The 16,571-nt window shown below is 44.8% G+C and overlaps 1 protein-coding gene across 1 annotated transcript in view; it reads right to left on the bottom strand.

The window, feature by feature from the left end:
• Positions 1 to 6,667, bottom strand: part of TXNRD1 (thioredoxin reductase 1) — a 211,143-nt gene extending 204,476 nt beyond the window's left edge. The window contains exon 1 of the mRNA XM_057316288.1: positions 6,560 to 6,667. The gene's annotated coding sequence lies outside the window, so the exon portion shown is untranslated. The remainder of the gene's footprint in view (positions 1 to 6,559) is intronic.
• Positions 6,668 to 16,571: the final 9,904 nt, after the last annotated feature.

Raw genomic sequence — 16,571 nt, forward strand, 5'->3', positions numbered from 1 at the left:
GAGCAGGGAGTGGAATTGCCCCTGGCTTTAGTACTTGGAAAATGAGCTCCAGGCTTCTTAATCTAGCCCCTTTTAAACAGCTGTTCACATAGCATTTATAACAACAACAACAACAACAACAACAACAACAATAATAATTAAGGTGTTAGTAAGGCAAAAGAGCACTAAACCAAAGAGCTTATCTTAGGCAAAGGAATTTTGGTATTTATATTTGGAAATGGGTTTGCCTGATTTCTGGCAACTTCCTTGCCACACATCCAGACAAGAACGAAGCTGCTCTGTGAGAGACTGACTCAAGAAGGGCTGGGGAGATGCAGTTTCCTCACCCAAAGATTCTGCCTCAGTTGTATTTCCTACCCCATGCTGTGAGGCCAGGGCCGTATTTTTCATGCCTAATCCTCACCTCCTCTGAGTAAACCTGAGATAATAACGAAGCTTTTGTTTTGTTTTGTTTTAAGAGTATAGTAGTTGGGGACTCCTTCAGGTACAACTGGAAGAAACTTCAAACTAACTAGATTAAATGGCCAGTTGGCTTCAGGCACAGTTTGATCCAGGAGCTCAAATGATATCATCAGGACTCCCTTTCTCTTAAACAGGCCTTCTCTACTGGAGATCATAATGATCACTGGGAGCTCAGACTTACATCCTACCAGCTTAGCATCCTCAGAAGAAGGAGAGCATCTCCCCAAATTTCTTCGGCAGGAACATCTCAAGGAGAATTTTGAATGGTATGGTTTGGGTCATGTGCCCAACTTTTCCATTCATTATGTCCAAGGGCGTGGAGTTCCTTGAGAGGTGGCTATGATCAAAGCCAAACTACACAGAGCAGATTTTCCCATTGAAAAGAATGGAAGAATGCCATTCCCATTTTGTGATGAGCACTGGGTGTAATACTCAACTAATCAATCACTGAACACTACATCAAAAACTAATGATGTACTATATATTGGCTAATTGAACATAATAAGAAAGAAAAAAAGAAAGCCCCCAAAAAAGTGCCATTTCTAGAGAGAAAAGGAATGTCAGGCAGAAAAACACAATAGATAATTTCCACAAAAGACCTTTCAGAGTAACTTAGTGGAACAGAGGAGCAGAAGGAAGGAAGTCAGGGATGGGGTGCCAACCGCGGGACACAAATTTTTTTTCTTCCAATTTTTTCCCTTCCTCCTTGTTTCCTTCATCTCTTCCAACAATGCTCCTCCCTTGCTGAAACAGCCGGAGCAGGAGCTGTGACTGCGGACTTCAGACACATTAAGATTTTAATAGAGATAGGAACAACGGAGACTGAACAGGCTCCCGGAGAAGGAGATTTTGAGTCAGGAGGGAGATTGCTGGCTGCAGGGGGCGCGGTGAAGACAGGCCAGGTAAAGGAGATGTGTGGCTTCAAATTACCCTGTCATAGGGCACCTGGGCGGTTCAGTCAGTTAAGCATCTGCCTTTGACTCAGGTCATGATCCTGAAGTCCCAGGATCAAGTCCCACATTTGGGCTCCTTGCTCAGCAGGGAGTTTGCTTCTCCCTCTGCCCCTCACCCCACTCTCATGCTCTCTCTCTCTCTCACTCTCTCTTTCTCTCTCAAATAAATAAATAAAATCTTTTAAAATGATGGCATTGCAGCAAGGGAGGTAAGTTCATTCAGTACTGGAACCTTCCCTGTGACTGGGCAGAAGCTGCATGGAGGAAGGGAGGCATTGGGAGAGGATTTGGGAGAGGGGACCCAGGGAAGACTCCTTGAGCATGCCAAAGTGTTTGAACTTGATCTTATCTCTAGGTTTGGGAGAGCAGCGGAGGTCTTTAACCCTAGAATTCGTTTTTCAAATATTTTGGCAATGATGTCTCTGGCAGCAGAGGGGGAGGTGGGGCAGGATTGGGCAAGACTGTTGGCAAGGAGCCCAGTTAGAAATCCAGGGTGGGACTCCCGGCAAGAAGGGACAAAGACCCCTGAGGCAGGCTGGAAGGAAGGGTGGGATTCCAGAGGCAGAGCTCAGATAGAACCCACCGGATTTGGTTCTGCCACAGTTCAGGGAAGGATTGATTACAGAAGAGGTATGAGCAGACAAGAGTTTGAAGCAAGGAGCTACTGCCCTCCCCTGGCAAATTATTGATAGAGTGAATCATCCGTAAGAGACAAAGTTCGTTGTGTTCTCAGAACAAGAAGACGCCTGTCGCCAGGAAACAACATCAGGAGGTACTTGTTGGGTAAGTGCAGCTTTTCATTTCATTCACTTCTCAACAAATATTTATTAGGCTCTGATCATGTGCCAGCTCCCGTGCTGGAGGCTGGGTATAAGCTGGGGAGTGAAACAGACATCGGTCCTGTCGTCATGGAGCTTTCTACATACCGTCCTGGGGGAGAAGGACAACACGCAAATGTGTGTATAATTAAAATTTACAAACTGTGTTGAGTGTATGAAGGCAATTGATTCTGGGTGCAAGGAGAAGAAATGAAGAGTTAGGGAGCAGAGAACTTCCCAGGATGAGGGGTCACAGCTCCTTCATCTGGGGAGGGCATTTTTGAAATAACAAAAAAAAAAAAGTCGATATATTGATGAACTTTGTTTAGAGTTCACAAAGCACTCTTTTCCCCAAGTATCTTGCAGTTGTAAATGCACCCTGAATAACAACACTTGTTTTGCCCTCAAGGATTTATGACTATAACTCACTTGGTATTTCAAAATTTACAATATGCTTCCGCCGATTGATTTATGTGATGTCCCAGTAGTAGACAGCTACAACAGTGGCTCCCACTCAATGAGGTTTTCTTGTAGCCAACCTCTTGTGTTGACACCCCCCCCCCCCCACTGATGTTTGGTGTGGCCGTGTGACTTGCTTTGACCAATGGGACATTAGGAGGCGCGTCGCAGTGCTTAACCACTCGGTTTGCTCTCCTCTCCCCTCCGAGAGAGAATGGCATGTGAGGAAGCCTAAGCTCATTTCCTGGAAATTAAGGAGCAGAGATGAGGATCCCAGCATGGTCTCCTAGGTCAATCAGCTCTCAGCCAACCTACCTGAATGACCTCCGATGAACCCAGCAGAAAAACTACCTAGCTCAGAAAATTTGTCTAGCTGAACTCACTCCAAATTCCTAACCCAAAGAAACTCTGAGCAAATTAAAGGATCGCTGTCTTAAGCCACTACATTTTAGGGTAGATTTTTTAAGCAGTGACAGATAACTCATAGGGTGTAATCTTCAAACAACTGAATTATTATTGTTTTGTAAACAAGGAAACTTAAAAGCAGCAAAGGTAAGTGACTCCTAAGATCTCACCACAAGCTGGGGGTAGATCTTAATTCTTACATTACTTCCTAGACTCTAAAGACCACTTCATCTCTGCAACTTCCAGTAGCTCTCAGAAAATGCCCAAACCTTAATCTACTGCTTAATGATGGTTCTCCCACTTTCCAGTTTTCTTAGCAGGCATCTCAAAGTGATATTAAGAGAGTGGGCTTCGATTCAGTCTTAAATGATTAAGAACCAAGATTAGATGTAAGTTTATGAATAAATAGAACTAAACTGATCATTTTCAAAACAGCCATGCAACCACCCCAATGTTCATAGCAGCATTATCAACAATAGCCAAAATCTGGAAAGAGCCCAGATGTCCATCAACAGATGAATGGATAAAGAAGAGGTGGTATATATGTACAATGGAATACTACTCAGCCATCAGAAACAATGAAATCTTGCCATTTGCAATGCTGTGGATGGAACTACAGGGTATTATGCTAAGGGAAATAAGTCAGTAGAGAAAGACAAATACCATAGGATTTTACTCATATGAGGAATTTAAGAATCAAAACAGATGAACATAGGCAAAGGGAAGGAAATGTAAGATGAAAACAGAAAGGGAGACAAACCATAAGAGACTCTTCATCATAGGAAACAAACTGAGGGTTGCTGGAGGGGAAGTGGGTGGGGGGATGGGGTAAATGGGTGATGGGCATTGAGGACATTTGATGTAATGAGCACTGGCTGTTATATGCAACTAATAAATCACTAAATTCTACCTCGGGAACTAATAATACACTATATGTTAATTAAATTGAACTTTAATCAATCAATCGATCTAAAAAAATAGACACCCAACCTCATAACTAAACCTCATAACTTTTTGGGAAATATATTATTTTATCATTCCAAACCACAAACTAGTTAAGAGAAAACAGAAGAACATTGTACTCAACTTGGTAAAAAGAAATCATTGCGACTTTCTTTAATTTGCCTAGAGAAGGACTGCATTTTTCCAGTTCTTTGAAATATCAAAACAGTAACAAACCTCAAGTAGCGTAATCGAACACATATGTTTCTAAATCTTTACAGATAGGAAATAATCTGCCTCCCAGGATGTAAGAGAAACCCATATCTCTTTAATGTTTTCCATCTTTTTTCCAACTTGCGAATTACTTTCAACTTTTTAATAATAAAGACTTGAAGATGTTAAATTACTTGCTCAAGATTACAGATTATAAATCATAGAGATGGGAACAAATATTTTTCTCTCTGATGCCAAGCCTCCTTCTCTAACTGCCCTAACTAAAATAACTATTATTATACAAGTAATGTAAGCTCATAAAAATCCAAACTATACAGAAATATACAGATTAAAAAGGTCTCCCTCTCTCCTCGTGGCAGGTCCTGTTGGTTACCTACCTGATATTCATTCCCCACTTCCTTCTTCCTAACAGAGTCTGGATTTTTTGCAGTTTCTTATCCTCCCCACAATAGCCAAATGATTCCAGGGAGGTGGGTACTAGCGGAGTCTGAAGTGTGGTTCGGATTGATTTATGTTTAAATCAATCATTGTGGTCTTGTTGGTTGGGACAAGGACATGTGACATATGTGACACACGGGGGATGTTGGCTGCGGCATCTGTTTTTAAAAAGAGCGGATGCTTGTGGATGTCATGAGAATGTCCTCTCAGATCTGCAGCTGCAGGGAGCAGAAGTGAATGAAGGCTGCCGCAGGGTCTGAGCAGCTGAGCCAAGCTTCCCAGGGGCTCCTTCCAGCCATGAGGGAGTGTGGCAGGGATAATTAGGCTTGTTTCTGGGAGACCTGGGGCTCCTCTGGCAGGTGACTTTGACCATCTCTGCTAAGGATGGGAAGTTTGAATATTTCTCCTGGAACTACTGCACCTGTCCCTGAGGAGGGGAGCTGCCTGAGAACAAAGCCTAATCACTGAGAATGGCAAAGCCGAAAGATGAGAAGAACCGGGGTCCCCAGTGAGCTCCTGAGCTGCTGAGCTAATCAACCCCAGAATCCCTCTCCCCATGGACTTCTTGTTTTACAAGATAATAAATTTCCTTATCGTGTGAGCCACCAAGTGGGGGTTTTCTTTACTTTCAGCAGAAAGCATTGCCACCGGTACAGTTACCCACCAATCCCACTTCCCAGAAGGAACTTCTGATAATAGTTTACTATGAACTTTTCCGGTACATTTACCAACATACATACCATTTTCCAACTTGCTTTATTTTGTAACCATTACTATACTATGTACATCCTTCCGCATCATTACATATAGATCTTCCTTCATCTTTTTCATGGCCACTAGAATTCTATAGAGGGATATGCCGTAATCAATGTGCTTTTATCCATGATCATTTACCTTGTACCCTTGTTCTGCATCAAAGACAGGAGGAGAGACCCACTGGCAGAGCCTTCCCAAAAGATCAAATTACTGTGTTCTTCCTCTTCCTATTAAAAATGGGGCCACGTTTAATGCAGGGGAAATATACATTTAAATGAAGACCAAAGGCAGTGTGAGCAAATAAATCAGACTTAAGAACAAGACAGGGCAGATGTTTTGTAAAAGACAGGATCTTTCAGCAAGGCCTGGTGGCTAAGATGCAGCCTGAGACGATGTGCAGAAGAGGAGTATCCCAGACTATTCTAGCCACTGGAGTCTCCTCCTGCCCTTTCCTCTGCCCTTCCTTGCTGCTCCATTCCGTTGACTTAGCCTCCTTGTCTGCCTTCTGGCGTGCCGGGTTCTGGGGGCCCCCGAGGGAGGTAGGGAGTGAGTTGGCTTAGCCGGACAAACCATCCTGCAGGAAGAGGTTGGGATGCGCCGGCTGAGATGGAGGCAAGGTGCGATCTGCGTGGCGGTCTCCTGCGGAGTCTCCCTCGGAACACTCCCTCGGAACGCACGGCCCCTCCTCCCACACGGCCAGGCCCCGCCCCCATTCCCGCCCACCGCCCCGCCCCCTGCTCTCTGCCTTGAACGCCGACCTCTGGCTCTGAATGAGATAGGCAGGTGATGGGTATTAAGGAGGGCACGTAATACACGGTGCACTGGGTGTTATGCGCAAGTAATGAATCATGGAACTTTACATCAAAAACTGGGGATGTACTGTATGGTGACTAACAATAAAAAAAATAAAATAAAAATTAAAAAATAAACACACATTAAAAAAATCCTTAATCACTCTGTATGGAGTTGTTTTGAGTCTGTAAACAAAAACCGAAACAAAACAAAACTACCAGGAAGTATTCATTCTAACGTGCTGTTATTGATAGAGCCAAACAGCCAATGTGGGTCACCTAAGGTGAGCCTTCACCTTACCTCCTGAGAGTGGAAGGGTCCTCCAAGCCTAACCCCCTTGCAAAGGTCCGATGGTGAAGACTCAGCTCTGCAGCGCGATCCTCACAGGAACTGCTTCCGGCAAGAACAGCACTTCCTCGCCATCCCGGGACGCTGCCCACGTTGGGCCAGCTGATTGCAATCGCTCTATCGACCTCAAACTGGCCCCGCTCAGAGGTAGATTTTGTCTGGGTGGGAAGATAAAATCAGCTGGCTTGACGTTTCCTGAGCTGCTGTAGGCCTGCCTACCTGTTATGGCAGAATTAGAATAGCACCCAACCACATCACACATTAAGCATACTGTTTGGGTTTTGCTGTAAATGGCATTTGATCAACATGGAGACAACTGAGTAGATTATGCCAATGTTTATACAAAAAGAGGGAGATACGATGATAAATGTATATTTACTTAATTGGAACAGAAAAGGACAATGGAACTACATACCATCAAAAGGAACAGTTTTCTATAGAAAAAGGGAAGAAACAAATTAGAACAGAAATAAAAGCAACGCTTCTTTGAATATACCTTGTTTTGTAGATTCAAGGAACCATGTCGTATTTTCTATAATTGTGAAAAAAATTAAACGATAGAAAAGCAATATCTAGTACTGCAAGTGAAAATTTTAAATTGCCGGCATAACCACATTATGAAGAACGAAGACCGTGATAACATCCAGCACTTTGGGGGCACCATCAGGGGGTACTAGAGAACCAAATCATGATTTTGAGAACTAGTAAGTAAAAGGAAAGAATCAAATATTGCTCTTGCCTTTCCTATACAAACTCTGCTTCAGGAAAACCAAAAAATTGATGAGGGGGTATTTCTTTTTATAGTATCCCAACTATTAAAGGAATGATAAAATTAAAATATCACCATTTTCCAACTTTTAATGAATGAATGGATCTAGGCAACGATCACCAATGGTTGCAAATATCTCAAAAAGAATGACAATCAGACAGGGTGTGGCCCTGAGATAACTCTGAAGGGGTTTTCCAAAAACCCTTCATCTGAATGCAATCAAGTAATTAGATTGCTACCAGTACCAGTCCGAGACCTACCAGTAGGTATGGTCTTAGAAGGACACGTTAAATGATGCTGTAAGGTGCCGAATAGCAAAATCCGGACTATAGTAAACTCCATCAGACAAGGAACCTGGTTTATTCAACAAGAAAAATTGTAGGTAAAAAGAAGAGAGATGAAGACAAAAACCTATAGATTAAAAGTATTTGAGATGTTCATTTGTCATGACCTGACTTTATTGGGATCCTGATTCAAACAAACTATTAAAAAAATCAATTCTAGGGCACCTGGGTGGCTCAGTCGGTTAAGCGTCTGCCCTCAGCTCGGGCTGTGATCTCAGGATCCTGGGATCGAGCCCCCCACCCCCACCCCAGCCCCTGTGTCAGGGCTCCCTGCTCAGTGGGGCCGGGGGAGGGGTGGGGAGGTCTGCTCCTTCCTCTCCCTCTGCCCCTCTCCCAGCTTGTGCTCACTCTCTCTCTCAAATAAATAAATAAAATCTTCTTAAAAAGTAATAAAAAAATCAATTCTATGAACAAGCACAAAAATTTTAACACTGGCTGGATAATTGATGGTATTAATTTTTTATGTTGTTTTGGGTTTTGTGGTTATGTTTTTAAAACATTCAGAAATGTTGAAATATTTACAAATGAACTGATAGGATGTCTGGCATTTTTTTTCCCCCCAAATAATCCTGGATTGAGGGGAAGGAGTCCAGGTATAGATGAAACAGGAGTAGCTGTGAGTTGGTAACTGTTGGAGCGGAGTGAAAGGTACTGAGGTTCATTATATACTATTTTCTTTACATTTGTATTTGCTCGGAAATTTCAGTGATAAAAATGTTTTAAGAAATCCTGTGGAGAGAGTTCTTAGACTTTTGCTTTTGAAATGACTTAAGTTGAGTCACTCATTTAATTTGGCTCTGATTTGTTAGAAACCCGTTCCTATTTTGGAATGCTTTCCAAGTGGGAGAATCATGGTAATAACAGGACTTAGGATACATCCAGTACTTAGAATGTGCCGAGCTCAGTGTTTTGCTCATTTAAATTTTGTCAACAGTCTTCGAGGCTGGTGGTATAGTTTTCCTATTTTTTCCATAGGATTACAGAGGAGGAGGAAACTGAAGCTAAGAGAGATTGAACAACTTGCCAGACGTCACACAGCAAATGGAGGAGTTGGGATTTGAACACAGGCAATTTGGTTTCACAGTCCATGCTCTTTTTTTTTTTTAAAGATTTTATTTTTATTTATTCGACAGAGATAGAGACAGCCAGCGAGAGAGGGAACACACGCAGGGGGAGTGGGAGAGGAAGAAGCAAGCTCCCAGCGGAGGAGCCTGATGTGGGGCTCAATCCCATAACACCGGGATCACGCCCTGAGCCGAAGGCAGACGCTTAACCGCTGTGCCACCCAGGCGCCCCCACAGTCCATGCTCTACGAATTATTTTCCAATAGAAGAACATTTTTATGAACACTGGATTGAACAATTACTGAAGTTGACAAATGTGATACTTCGTACACATTTATTTAACATTTATTAACTTTTCAAGATTTTTTTTCTTTGTATATTAGAGCACTATTTGTTTTGCAAGGTCCCAAATATTTTCGTAGGCCCAAATACCACACAGGCCCTATGCCCGGAGCCTTTCCTGCACAGTGTGTAAGACAGCCTGAGACCTAGGGCAGAAACTGATGACTAATCAGGCGTGCTTAAGCCCGAGCCTCTTGCCTGCCTATCTCTAGGTCTTGTCAACTTTCAGTATCCTTCCCGATTCTTTCAACAGGCCTTTAATATATCCACAACTCACCTTCTTGAGTGGACCCCAGTCCGTTCTGATGGCTGATTCTACTTTGACTGGCTACTATTGGTTTGCCCCTAGAGAATGCGTTTTGACTTTCCCGGTCCCCACCCCCACCCCCAGGCTGCCTGGCCATTCTTTGGTCAGAATTCCTAGCATCTGGCCCAGAGAAAAGCCATGAGAGGGTCAGAGCACATCTCACTTCAAACAGTCTTCCCAGTCCCCACTGATAGTTTATTTTTTTTCCCCAAAGATTTTATTTATTTATTTGAGAGAGAGAGAGAGAGAGAGCATAAGCAGGGGGTGGGGGTGGGAAGGGGCAGAGGGAGAAGCTGACTCCTGCTGAACAGGGAGCCTGATGCGGGGCTCAATCCCAGGACTCTGAGATCACCACCTGAGCCAAAATCGGATGCTCAACCTACTGAGTCACCCAGGTGCCCCCCCTCCCCCAAAACTGCTAGTTTAGTCTGTGCCTGAGGACTTTGAAAGATTCTATCCAATGGGATTCCTGGCTCTAGCTTCTGTGTGGTGGCCAACCGGGTATGGCAATAGCACCGGTGGGCAATAGAAAAAGGAAAAGGCCTGCCGCGGTCTGCCCATGGCTTCCTCCACCACTGCAGGGGGCAGGTTAGGGGACCCTGGGCTCCCTCCTGCCCCTCAGTCACCTTGTGTCTTATCTCCCACTTGAGGCAGTCCTGTGCACTAATTTTAGTATCGGTTAATCTTCCATCAGTGTTATGAGCTGGGAGGGAGGGACAGAGTGTACTTTTCCCTGGGCCCTCGCCTGCTGGGGAGAGCTACTAGCCATGAACCCTCCTGAAAGGTAAAGCTGAAAACAGGATGAGAGTGAATTCTAAGCACGATTTAATGAGAATTCTGTAACGTACCAAAGAACAAAAAGGTAAACATAGACTGATTTAAAGATCAAAAGGGCAGAAGAACTTTGAACTTCCAGATCAATTTTTCCTCCAAAACATGTTTAAAAATCTTTATTGATAGAAAGCCTGAAGGATTTTGGTTTTGTGGTCTCACATGCAAGTGTATTGACAACTTCAAAGGCTAAGGCCTTCCAGCATTGGTTCTCTCCTTTGTTAGTGAATAAATAAAGTGCTCCCTGTTGAGTTGCCTCTACTGGTCCCTGAACTGCCCCTAGAACCTCAAGAGGTCTCTGGAATTCAACAGTTGGCCTGTTCAATCCTATCTAGTTTAGGAAATTTTTTTTAAAAGATTTTATTTATTTATTCGACAGAGATAGAGACAGCCAGCGAGAGAGGGAACACAAGCAGGGGGAGTGGGAGAGGAAGAAGCAGGCTCATAGCGGAGGAGCCTGATGTGGGGCTCGATCCCGTAACGCCGGGATCACGCCCTGAGCTGAAGGCAGACGCTTAACCGCTGTGCCACCCAGGCGCCCCTAGTTTAGGAAATTTTTAAATGGCCCAAGGCAAAAAAGACTCAGCGCCAGAAACAGCCTGATATCACTGAGAAGAAAAACAAGAAAGGACAAAGCTATACTGCATTTTATCTTGTAAACATTTATGTTGCTATTTGCATCATGCCAAGTGAAAGAGAGCTGGTACACAAATTAAGTTGCCTACGGTTCTTGTGATGTGGAAGAGTCCAGAATGTGCCAGGCGAGGGTCTTCTGAGCGTAGTGGTGGTGGCGTGGTGTGGGGAGGGATGAGTTAAAATGGAAAACAAGATATGACAGGTGGAGGAAATGGGGTGAGCCACCATATTGCACAACCACGGGGAAATGCCGTCCATTAGAGTCTAAGTGAATGTTGCCCCCTGGGATTGTGCAGTGCACCACCTGTGTCCTGGGACACAGGGTAGACATTCATAAATGTTGGTTGAACTTTGCTGAATGCAAAGGATGGTTTCATTTTCTTTTAAATTCAAATCTAGAGATAAGATAAGCATTTTCTGAAGTGTGGCCCACAGAACAGTAGTCTTAGAGAAATGTTTTCCAGAAAGGGGTAACACCGCAAGCAAATCAACCTGCCATGAGAATCGTAGTGCACGTCATATAATACAGGCTCTAAAAAGCCCTGCAATTAAAAGAAACTTTTTTTTCATTTAGTTTTGAACTCAGAATTTCCTATCTCATTTGAGCACAGGATGCCCCCTTCCCTCCCTTTTTTGGTAACATCACATTTCTGCAGACGCTTAAGAAACCCTCTACCAGGGCATCTCAGTGTGTGTAAACTGTGCTCTATTCACAATCCTCAAATCCAAATTTGAAGGCTCATTTTCCGAGTTTGCCCGTGGAAAAAAAAATCATGTTATTCCTTTATTCATTTATATATTTATTTAACTAACATTTATGGAGTGTCTACATCGGTCCCTGTGCTAGGAATAACAAAAGGTGCCCTCGCCTTCCGAGAATTCATGGTGAGGAGAAGACAGCACACAAAGCAATTACAATACTGAGAAGACTGGGATAGAATGAGCACGGCTGCTGCGCGCACTCCCTCATTCACATGCAGGTCGGGAGCCGCTGGGAGGGGGCGGGGAGTATCCACCTGGCCAGGGTGTCTCAAGCTGTTTGTGGTGAAGATCCAATTGGGTTTTGTGATCTTTTGATTTATTTTAAGTAATAGATATTTGGTCTTCCTAGAACCCTTAGAATTGTTTAATAAGAGGAGAAAAGTGTCTTGACGTTTGTAACAGACCCCTTTCAAACACATCTGAGTTTATGTCATCGAGTGACTTTTGGGAAGCCCCTAAGGATGGGGGCTGGTTGCCAGGGGAACCAACCAGGTGCTTAGAGAGTTGGAACTCTCAGTGCGGGCACCACCCACCCCCACCCACCTTCAGAGAGGAGAGAGGGGCTGGAGATTGAGTTCAATCACCAATGGCCAAAATTCAATCAATCGTGCCTATGTTGTGAAGCCTCGTAAAACCCCCAAAAGGTCTGGGTTTGGGAGCTTTCAAACTGGTGACCATGTGGAGGGTCTGGGAGAATGGCGCCCCTTAGAGAGGTCACCGAAGTTTTGTGCCTCTTCCCACATAGCTTGTCCTAGGCTTCGCTTCGCTCTGCCTGTTCCATCTGTTTCCTTTACAGTATCCTATGTAATAAACCGGTAAATGGAAGGAAATGTTTCTCTGAGTTCTGTGAGCTGCTCTAGCAAATTGATTGAACCCAAGGAGGGGGTCATGGAAATCTCCGGTCTTCAGTCCATGGTCAGAAGCACAAGTGACAACACGGACTTCCGACTGGCAACCGGAAGGCACTAGAGACGGTCTTGTGGGACTGAGCCCTTCCCCTGTGGGATCCGACGTGATCTTCGGGCAGATGGTGTCAGAATTCTGCTGAATTGTAGGACACTCAGCTCATGTTGGAGAATTGCTTGTTGGGGCTGGAAAACAACACGCAGTGGGGTTTCTCTTTTTCAATCCATTGTGAATTGATACCTTCACAAAATACATTAAAAAATGTATTATGAAGTCAGTGAGATACTGCCATAAAGAAAGACGTACAGATTAATGGAACAGGATTGAGAGTCCAGGAGTAAATCCTCATGTTTATGGGTAATTGATTTTCTGTTTGTTGTTCCTGTGCCAAAACAGTGCAGTGGAGAGATGGTAGTCTTTTCCACAAATGGTGCTGGAACAACGGGATATTTACATGTAAAGGAGTGAAGCAGGATCCATCCTTACACCATGTGCAAAAATCAGCTCCACACTGACTTAAATGTAGAAGCTATCCCTTTTTTAAAAAAGATTTTATTTATTTATTTATTTGAGAGAGCGAGCCAGAGAGTGAGCATGAGTCGGGGTGGGGATGGACAGAGACAGGGGAGAAGCAGGCTCCCCATGGTAACAAGGGGCTCAATCCCAGGACTCCGGGATCATGACCTGAGCCGAAGTCAGATGCTTAACCCCCTGAGCCACCCGGGCATCCCTAAATGTTTTCTTAGAAGAAAACATAGGAGTAAGTTTTGAAACCTTGGGTTAGGCAAGGTCTTCTTAGATACAACACCAAAAGCACTAGAGACAAAAGAGGAAAAAGTAGATAATTGTATTTCATTAAAATGAAAATCTTCTGTGCTTTGAAGTACACCATCAAGAAAATGAAAAACAAAACAAAACAAAAAACAACCAAAAACCATAGAATGGAAGAAGGTGTTCGCAGATCTCATATCTGATAGCGGATTTATACCCACAATATATAAAGAATTCTTACCACTCAATAATAAAAAGTATAAAAAACCCAATTTTTAAAATGGGCAAAGGGTCCAAATAGACATTTCTCCAAAGAAGACACACAGAGGGCCAGAGATGCGAGCAGGGTTTAGGAAAACCAATGGGAGACAGTGTATGTCCCCCACGTTTGCAACATCAGAATGCCATTAGCACCTCGAGGTCTCAAGGAGCAAGGACACGGAGTAGTTGCGGAATCTATGAAAGCAGCGGAATGGAAGGGGCTGCCCAGACAGGAGCATACTTCGGTAGGAGGAGGCAGCAGACCCACAGCTTCCAGTGGGGAAGTAACTGGGGGAATAATCACCCCAGCCCCACTCTTCCTGCCTCTGATCTCCTGCTAGTACCTCCCCCATTGGCCAAACCTAAGAGCTGGAAGAATGTGGTGGAAACGGGCCTGGGCAGAGGCGAGTATGTCATTTAGGGAGTAGGAGGCAGAGGTAACCTGTATGTGTGGGCTATGGGTGTGGAACGTTGAAATGAAAGAGATATTAAGGTGAGTGGCAGGGATGGTGCGGGGGTGGGAACAAAACATAGGCTGATTTGGATGTAGCAACATTCGCTCTCTGAACACCAGGATATTCTCCAATGGGCAGATCCAGGGCTAGTTGACAGATAAGCAGCTGGACCTCTTGCAGAGAACCAGGAAGGAATGGGGCAGGAGACGGGGCTTGTACTCCTGTGGTGGTGTAAGGAAGACCGTGTGTGTGTGTGTGTGTGTGTGTGTGTGTGTGTGTGTGTGTGTAGCTGACCAGCCGCTAAGAAGGGAGGCGGGGCAGGAATTTCCAGCTCCAACATCTTGATTTCAAATATTTTCCTGAAAAAATGTTAGGTTAAAGGAAGGTTTCCTTTTCTTGCCGGGAACATACCCTAGTTTGGTGAAATGATGATGAAACTTTGAAATCACACAGACGGAAGTCAAACCTCTTGCTTTCTCGCTGTTCGGCCCCATGGAGATGATGCTTGCCTCCTGGGTAACCAGAGCTATGATTATTAAATGTTTGAAATGAAAGGTCAGTTCACAGTGTCCCCCCTTCTGGACTCCTTCTGGCACATCTCTCACTCTCTGTGTGCTGCCGTCTTCCTTGGTTCTTTCTTGGATACAAGCCAGCCTCGTCTCCCTTGTTATAAGCTCTGTAATGATTTCTTGTGCAGTGCGCATCACTCACAACGATGGTGGAGAGGAGGGTATATATGTTCATTCAGATGAAAGGAGCTGGCAAGCAGCATCACGATGAATAAAATTAACTTCCCCTTTGTGGTTATTATTCCTGGGACCTCACTAGACACGGGACACATTACTCAGGACTTATTTTCAAGGGAGGAAAACCCAGCTTGGACTAGCCTAGACAACATGGAGAACCCAAAACCAGAACTCTTAGAGACTCGCCTCTGTTTCTCCTCTCTGCTTCTCTCTTTATGTGCTGGCTTCCTCCACGGGGCTGGTGGCCAGGCAGACAACAGCCACCAGGCCACGTCCTCCCATCTTTGACACCAGAGGGAGACTGACACCTGCTCTCCTTGGTGTGAAGTTTACAGTCCTGGGTAAGGAGGGGTTTTTACTTGGGGTAGCTGGAGGTCAAACCGGCATCAGTGGAAAAAACTCAGGTCTGTCATCAGAGGTCAGTCAGTTCACATAAATGCGAGGAATAGCCTGACAGAAGCAAGGGGTTGGGGCCTGGGGCAAATGAAAGAAAGCATCACCCCCAAATGACTTAAATCCCTCCCTCCCCACTCCAAACCTCACAGAGGTCAAATAAAGATATGGGAAGACCACGTGGGCTGCGTAAGGAGTGCATAGCCTTTGAGCTAGAAGATCTCGAGAATTTCTTCGCAATTTGGCAAATGAATCTGTGACATTGACAGTGAGCAAACAAAGGCTGGAGAGGCCTTTCCAGGCAGGACAATGCTGTTTCAGAAGGATAAGTAAGGCAGGGGACGTGCCAAGCTGGGAGGGACATCCTTTAGATTTCATAAAACTCAGCAGCTTCTCAGAGTGAGCTCGTAGATGCCTTTTCAAAAGACTATCACTCCAGGCTCAGAAAACTCAGGCGCGGAAATTCAGTCTGTGCTTACACTTCTGTAGCCTTCGACTGGATTGCACTCTCATTGGGCTCAATCTGTGTCAAGTCAAAGGTACGGGTGGTGGAACGGACTCTCACTCCGAGACAGGGCAAGTGCAAGCGTCCTGGAGACAGGCGATACTAACCTCCACAGAACCTGCCAGATAACTTCGTCCAGGTGCTTGTCAGTGGTCCAAACTTCCCACGTGGAGTTACCTATCATGCAAACTGAGGATGAGCTTAGGTACCCATAAAGCAGGAATATAAAAAAATGAGACCCAAGAAATGGGAGGAAAATATTTGGGAGGAAGAATGTGATATTGAAAAACATATCAACTGCCTATTTTGGAGAAAGCCAGAATTTTGGGGACTTTCATCCATGTATTTTGCAGTGAAGCATCCTTTTTATTTTGAGTCATGTATGGGAGACATGGCATCATAATCCTTTCGGTGCGTGGAGCCACTAAAGAGCTCCTGGGTCGCCTGGGTGGCTCGGTCAGTCAAGCGGCTGCCTTTGGCTCAGGCCATGATCCCGGGGTTCTGGGATTGAGCCCCGAGTTGGCGCTCCCTGCGCTGCTGGGAGCCTGCTTCTCCCTCTCCCTCTGTCTGCCACTTCCCCTGCTTGTGCTCGCACTCTTGCTCTCTCTCTGTCAAACAAATAAATAAAATCTTGAAAAAAAAAAAAAAAGAGCTCATTAGGAGCTGTCTAGGACCCAGAGGTGGGAGGGAGGTCTGTGGCCTCCCATTTCTTCCCCTCCAGCTACCTCAGTTCCTTCCCCTCCAGGGCTTAGCCTGCCTCATCACCCCTCCCTGGTAGGACCATTCCCTAGAGTCCCTATTAAAATTTACTGCCCTTTTATTCCTTCCCCAGGCACCTCTAATCCACAGTGATGATGGTGTTAATGATGACA

This window comes from Ursus arctos, unplaced genomic scaffold (assembly GCF_023065955.2).
Source record: "Ursus arctos isolate Adak ecotype North America unplaced genomic scaffold, UrsArc2.0 scaffold_21, whole genome shotgun sequence".
NCBI classification, from domain to species: domain Eukaryota; kingdom Metazoa; phylum Chordata; class Mammalia; order Carnivora; family Ursidae; genus Ursus; species Ursus arctos.